The following is a 7,525-nucleotide window of genomic DNA, read 5'->3' as shown; positions in this document are numbered from 1 at the left end:
CCCATCAACCCCTAACCAGGGGGTGAGGCTACTCAGGGAGAACAAGGCTTTAAAAAGCCCTCTCCTAAGGGATGAGAGAAGCTAGGGAACAGGAGTGGTTAATGTGAGTTTTATGAGGCAGTTAACCAGGTGAAGGAGCAACTCCGTGACCCTTGGGGTGAGTGTGGTGGTGGTGTAGTGTGGTTGCTGCTTGACTGAATTATACAGTGTGGTCTGATCCTTGGAGGGAACTTGTGCTGAGCCTAGTGGCCTGCCAGGCAAGTTGAGAGCTTTTTAATGAGGCTTTGGTGGCCAAGCCCTTTAGCACCCAATGACCCTTAGCAGGTGGTGGAGCTCCTCAATAAGATTTGCCTGCACAGCTTACCTCTTAATTCTTGTTTGCTTGAGTTGAGCACTGGAGTAGGGAATCAGGTCTGGGTAGGGTGTTTGTGCAGGGGTAACGCTGGTATTGCAAGAAACTGTAAGTACCTTATGTATGATTGACTGTGTTTGAGATAGTTATGTGAGAGCAGAAAAGAGCATTGGGGCTACCGTATAGCGCAGGGGTGAGGGTTGGATTAAGGTGGGGGCTGTCAAACTGGGGGTTGCAAGGTAATTACAGGGGGGTCATGCGCTGTCAGCCTCCACCTCAAATCCTGCTTCGCCTCCAGCATTGATAATGGTGTTAAATATATTGAAATAATGTTTTTAATGTATTGGGGGGGGGGGGGGCAGGGGATGTTGCACTCAGAGGCTTTCTATGTGAAAGGGGTCACCAGTACAGAAGTTTGAGAATCATTGGATTAAGGCATATACTAACTAAGCTGCAGGTTGGGGCCTCGCACTCTGAGGAGTCTCTTAAAAAACAAACAAACCAAAAAACGGATTCCATTTCAAATATTATCAAAAGCGGTTGATAAATAAAGGAGATACAGGAAAAAGAAGATTCTCTCTAAATATAGACACTTTTATTTAAATATGACAAAAATATACATCTGGCTACACAAATACGCATACCCATACCCTACCTCTACCCTTCACTAATTGTTTATTATCAATAGGCAGGAGGCCCGGGCTGAGAAAAATCAAGATAATTGCACTTGTAAAATGAGTATTTCTAGGCATGAATGTGCTATCAGTCTCCTAAGGCAGCATTTTGTGGGCTAGCTGCTGCTGGTAAAATTCTGACCTTGCCTTCAAAACTTATTCATAACTCCTCAAGAGTGCATAGGCTGTCAGAATGGGAGTAGGACCATTCAACTGTGTCCCAGAAAGTCGCATCAATGTGCCTCTCTGTCTCCCTTAGCTCCTCCAGTTCAGCCACTCTGGTCTCTGAAGCCCGTACATGGTCTCGGAGAGCCAGGAGCTCCTTGCACCGAATACACACATGTCACCTGCCAGCTAATCATGCATGCTGCATTCAGTGCAATAAACTGGATAGCCCCCACTCTGGACTTCTGCCTGCAGTCTCTTTACTTCTGCAGCTCTTTCCTTTTTTGTTTTATTTTTATCACAGAGTCAGCACCTATGGTCTGTAGCTTGTGTCTGGTGTGTGCTTGTTACTTAACTGAAGTATACAATGTTGTCTGTTCCTTTGAGGGACTCAGTGCTAAGCCTAGAGGCTTACTAGGAACCTTGAGAGCTTCTTAATGAGGCTTTGATGGCCAAGACCTTTAGCACCTATCAACCCCTAGCCAGGGGTTGGGGCTCCTGAGGGAGAACAAGGCTTTAAAAAGGCCCCTTCTAAGGCAGTGGTCTTCACCAGTTTGGGTGGGGGTCTGAGCATGTTTTTTTTGGGGGGGACTTGGGGCAGCAAAAATGGTAGAGCCAGCCCTGCGGCGGGGCAGGGGGGGTGCATGCTCAAAACTTGTGTACTGACAGGGGTGCGCGATCAAAAAAGTTTGGAGACCACTGTCCTAAGGGACAGAGGGAAGCTAGGGAACAGGAGTGGCTAATGTGAGTTTTGCGAGGCAGTTAACCAGGTGAAGGAGCAACTCTGTGAGCCTTGGGGTGAGTTTGTTGTGTGTGGTGTAGTGTGGTTGCTACTTGACTGAATTATATAGTATGGTCTGTTCGTCTGAGGGGACTTGTGCTGAGCCTAGTGGCCTGCCAGGCAAGTTGAGAGCTTTTTAATGAGGCTTTGGAGGCCAAGCCCTTTAGCACCCATCAACCCGTAGTAGGGTTTGGGGCTACTCAGGGAGAACAAGGCTTTAAAAAGCACGTTGCTAAGGGTTGAGAGATGCGAGGGTACAGGAGCTGCTAACGTGAGTTTTGTGAGGGAGTGCTCCAGGTGAAGGAAGAGCAACTATGTGACCTGTGAGCAGTGTTCCCTCTAATTTCTCACCCATGTGTGGAATGAATTTTATGTGCACCAATATGGAGGTGATATGACACATGTCATATCAATGCACATAACAAAATTCATGTGGTGGGGGTAGGGACAAGGGGTTTGGAGAGGGGGAGGGAGCTCAGGGCTGGGGATGAGGGGTTTGAGGGTGCAGGGGGGGGCTACGGCAGTACCTGGGCAGCGGGGGGGGGAGAGAAACACCTCTCCCCGTCTCAGCAGCTCTCAGGCTGAGGTGCAGGATATGCGCCCGGTCCCCGCAGATCCAGGCCATGGCCTGGGCAGCGCTGTGGCCCGTGTTCCCTGAGTGCCTGTGCGGCCCTAAATGGGCTGCTCCGTGGCCATGCAGCTGCGCAGCTTACAGAAAACATAGCCCGTGGGTGGTGTGCGTGTGTGTGTTGTGGTGTGCTTACTCCTTGACTGAAGTATATAGTGCGCTCCGTTTGTTTGAGGGACCGTGTGCTGAGCCTTGCGGCCTGCTATGCAAGGCTGAGAGCATGTTGAGGAGGCTTTCATCCCCAAGCCTTAACCAGGGGTTGGAGCTAATCTTGGAGAACAAGGCTTTAAAAAGCCGGCTCTTAAGTGACCAGAGGAGCTAGCAAACAGGAGAGTTTTGCGAGGGAGTTGTCCAGGTGAAGTAGGAGCGACTACGGCACCCTTTGGGTGAGTTTGTTGTCTTTAGCATAGGTGCTGACTTTTTTTTTTTTTTTTTTTTTGCTTGTGGGTGCTTTCGAAGATGGGTGTGTTTGGGGATTGGGGGTGGATGAAGGGGGCACTGCCTTTGCCAGGTTTGGGGGGAGTAGGGGCGGCTCTATGCATTTTGCCATCCCGAAGCACGGAGGGCAGGCTGCTTTCGGCGTCCGGCCTGAGGGAGGTCCACGGTCCTGTGGCTCCGGCGTACCTGCCGCCGAAACCGCAGGACCGGCAGACCTCCCACAGGCAAGCCACGGAAGGCAGCCTGCCTGCTGCCCTTGCGGTGACCAGCAGGCCGCCCCCGCCTGCAGCTTGCTGCCCTAGGCATGTGCTTTGTGTGCTGGTTCCTGGAGCCGCCCCTGGGAGGAAGGCAATTGTCAGCATTTATACTGCACCCTTCTTTCATATTCTAATTACTGAATGTGTTGATCATTGTTATCTTTGCTATTTTAAGAGTTAAATTGTTTTGAACGACAATTACATTATTATGAATGGCAGTATAATAAAATCATTGTAATTACTTAAAAGCTGTCTTCACTAACATCCCAGTTTAAAGACATTCTATATCACTGTAGCTTTCTGGATGAAACTGTCGGCAATCTTCTTTACATCCAGGGCCCTTGGTATTGTTTTGATGCATGTTAAGGTCAGCTACGTTATTCCCTTGTCTGTCCAATTGATGACGGGAGATAATTTTTAAGTCTTCGGAAGCTGAAGAATGAATTCAGGATGATACAGGCATAGCGAGAAGGCTTCTTACACATTTGCAGTAGGCTGGAAACATAGTGCTTTTCGAGTACTGCAAATGACTCCAAGATCTTTCTTGATGGGTAACAGCTAAATTTAGGCACCATCGTTTTGTGTGTGTGTGTGTGTGTATATATATATGTGTATATATATATATATATATGTGTGTGTGTATATATATGTCCCAGATCCCTAAACGGCCCCCTCAAGGATTGAACTCACAACCCTGGGTTTAGCAGTCCAATGCTCAAACCACTGAGCTATCCCTCCCCCCCACACACAGCTGTAGACACAGCTGTAGACACAGCTATGCCAGCTAAAAAGTGCTTTTTTCATTGCAGTTTATATAGGCTTGTTGAGTGAAATAAGCTGTACTGGCAAAACCATTTTATGCCAGCGCAACTATTTCTACACTACAGCTTTGACCAGCATAAAGTCTCCCCCTAATTCTCCCACCGCTCCCAAAAATAAATCATACCCTAACTGACATTGCTATGCTGGCCAAGTTTTTAGTGTAGACCAGTCTTTGCCACATCATACTTTGAGATCCTCTGATGAAGTATACCATCAAGTGCCAAGTACTTTATAAAGGTAGGTATTTTTATCCCCATTTTACATGGGAGGAAACAGAAGCAACAAGATGACTGTAATGAGTTGCGTTTGAAGTAGAATTCAGTTCTCCTAACCCCCAATGCCCTAGTGTAATGATTAGGCCATAAGGTATCCAATAGGTAGAGAATAAAGTTATGGGCCCTCCACATGAAACAACGTATTTGTGATCGCAGAAACCTTTCCTAAAACTCGCATTTAAAAAGGGTATCCTAATATAGGAGAAATCAATATTAGGAGATGTAAACATTTTTCTACAGAGATGAAGCGTTTTCAAAATTCCTACTTATTCTGGCATTAAAATGCAGGCCACCTCATCTTTTACACACACACACACACACACACACACACACACACACACACACACTTCAGATTACTATCAAGAATTTAATACCTGGCAGTGGACATTCTTTTCAGTTTAACCACTTCATAACAAGTGTTCACAATAGTCACCTCCATTAAAAAGGTCCCTCCTGAATTTAACCTCATTGATACAAACTTGGCAGATTTATTAAACATAGGACTGCCACAGTCAAAACATTTCCACCATGCACCTACTTTCCTCCTCTGACACTTATTAGAATTACTTTCCAGATTTATGTGGATAATTGTAGAGCTGACAAACTCAAAATCCTCTAGCTTCTTAGAGGGCACAATGCTATTGTCTTCGACTTCGATTACAAGTTCTCTAAATATATTCTTTAATATTTATATTCACTAGTGCCTAGAGGCTAAGTAGGCTGGGGCCATATTGTGCTCGTTGCCGTATAGACATATAGAAAATGATAGTCCCTACCCCAAAGAACTTACGATATGGAATTTATTATATACACATGTATATCCCTCACCAATAAATTACCGTAAATGCAGTCTCTTCTGGGTGATAGTTTAACAGCACAGTGCAACACTCTACACCAATGGTTTTCAAAGTTTCAGGTCACGACCCAGTCCTGGGCACTGGGTCGCCTTGCTCAGCATCCAGGGACTCTGGTGGCTGGCCAGTAAAAACTAATAGTCCCTACCTGTTCTGACACTGCGCTGTGCCCCAGAAGTAGCCAGCAGCAGATCTGGCTCCTAGGCCGAGGGCCATGAGGCTCCACGTGCTGCCCGCACACTGAGCACCGGCTCCACACTCCCATTGGCCTAGAACTGACTAATGGGAGCTGGGGGCGCAGCAGTGCCTGTGGGCGAGAGCCGCACGGAGCTGCTTGTGTGCCTCCGCCTAGGAGGCTGGACCTTCCGGTGCAGTGGGATGCAGTGCCAGGACAGGCGGGAAGCTTGTCTCTGCACTCTGGCTGCACCACTGACCGGGAGCCGCCGGACGTAAGCCTGTACCCCGATCCCCTGCCCCAGCCCGGACCCCCCCGAAACTTGGAGCCCCCTCCTGCACCCCAAACCCCTCGTCCCCGGCCCCACCCCAGAGCCTGCACTCCCAGCCCAGAGCCCTGACCCCCACCCACACCTCAATCCCCTGCCCCAGCCCTGAGCCCCTGTCCACACCCCAAACCCCTCAGCCCCAGCTCCATTGGGTCGCAGACATCAACAATTTTCTTCAACTGGGTCACCAGAAAAAAAGTTTGAAAACCACTGCTCTACACCTTCCTCTTCTTCTCCCCCATGACAGCCCTAACCTCACTTTCTACCAAAGTCACAGTTCTATAATGGTATTTTCTTTTGAAAATTGAGCCTCACTTCAGAAAAAATAACACCCATTGCGTGCTCCCTTGCAATCCTGCCATGTGTTGTTCAAGGCCCACGCACCTTAATTTATACCGCTTTCACAGCCCCTTACCCCCAACTAGTCCAGTTCCTGGCTATGTTTGGCACTCTGTGCAACCTTGAATGAATGACTAAACATGTGCCTCAGTTCCCCATCAGTGCTTGCATCATGACATGTGCCTGCCTTTCTAACAGACACACCAGATTCCTACAAGGTGCACAGAGACCTCTCCAGAGTTAAATCTGCAATCAAGCATCAGTATATGACCAGCCATTCTGTGTTCCTTCACCCAGATAAGGCCACACAGCAATTCTCTCCACAAGGGTCTGCTGTCCATATGATAATGAATGACTATATATATATATATATATGTGTGTGTGTGTGTGTGTGTGTATATATGTGTGTGTGTGTGTGTGTATATATATATATATAGGATTATATTTTGCCATGTGCATTACAGTGGAGTCACATTTTATGCGGGGGTTAGGTTCTAAAGTCAGCACGTAAGGCGAAAATCGTGTATAGTCAAAATTACCCTTAAATCCCCCATAAAGTACAGTATACTGTACAGGGTTGGGATACACCCCAGTACAGTAATATGTATACAGTAATGTACAGTATGAGTACATATGCAAAATAAGTTTACAGTACTGTCTTTTTAATTACAGGGGGTCATCAGGGCTAGATGCCGATCGAGGAAACGGAGGTGACTGAGAATTTGGGTGACAGAGAGCGAGTCGTAGACTAAGTGGTTGGCTCTGGTTCAGCTCGAGAAGTTGATTGCGTAGGCTCATCTGCTGCTGGCTGTTTTTCCTTGAAAAACATGGTGATCGGCAACGGTCGCTGTTGTCTCTTGAGCTGCTCAAACATTTCTTGATACGGTCTCAAATAGTCCGTAATACTATGTGTGATTTTGAGGCTTCGTTCCATAGAGGGATCGTATTCAGAAATTAAATCATTCAAGTGTTTTGCTGCTTGGAACGCTTCAGGAAATTTGTGAAGATTCCAACTTGCTGGCTCTTCCTGTTAGTTGTCGTCATAGTCTTCTGTAGACGATTTTATCAGTTCCTCTGACTAACAAAGAGTCAATAAAAACAACAAGGAGTCTGGTGGCACCTTAAGGACTAACAGATTTATTTGGGCATAAGCTTTCCTGGGTAAAAACCTCACTTCTTCAGAAGAGTTAATGGCTCTCACTTAATTCTTCAATTTCTTCCTCAAGGATGTCAACGAAGCCATCAGCACCCACTTGCCTGGCCACCTGAACAATGCGTTTCACTTCTTTGTCAATGGTCGGGAAACCCTTAAAATCATTCACACATTCTTTCCATAGGTTTCGCCAACATGCTTTGACTGTTTCAGGCTTGATTGCATCCATTGCCTGTTTAATATGTGTTGCAATCAGCAATGTTGAAGGACTTCCAACACTCCAT

General features: G+C 47.0%; 1 long non-coding RNA gene across 1 annotated transcript; it reads left to right on the top strand.

The window, feature by feature from the left end:
• The first annotated feature begins 341 nt into the window (after positions 1-341).
• Positions 342-7,060, top strand: LOC128824515 (uncharacterized). Its single transcript, XR_008442486.1, has 2 exons — positions 342-460; positions 6,761-7,060. It is a non-coding gene; the product is annotated as an uncharacterized LOC128824515 (long non-coding RNA).
• The last annotated feature ends 465 nt before the right edge of the window (positions 7,061-7,525 follow it).

The sequence above is a fragment of the Malaclemys terrapin genome, chromosome 16 (assembly GCF_027887155.1).
Source record: "Malaclemys terrapin pileata isolate rMalTer1 chromosome 16, rMalTer1.hap1, whole genome shotgun sequence".
Taxonomy (NCBI): Eukaryota; Metazoa; Chordata; order Testudines; family Emydidae; genus Malaclemys; species Malaclemys terrapin.
This window is presented reverse-complemented; position numbering and strand designations above follow the sequence as displayed.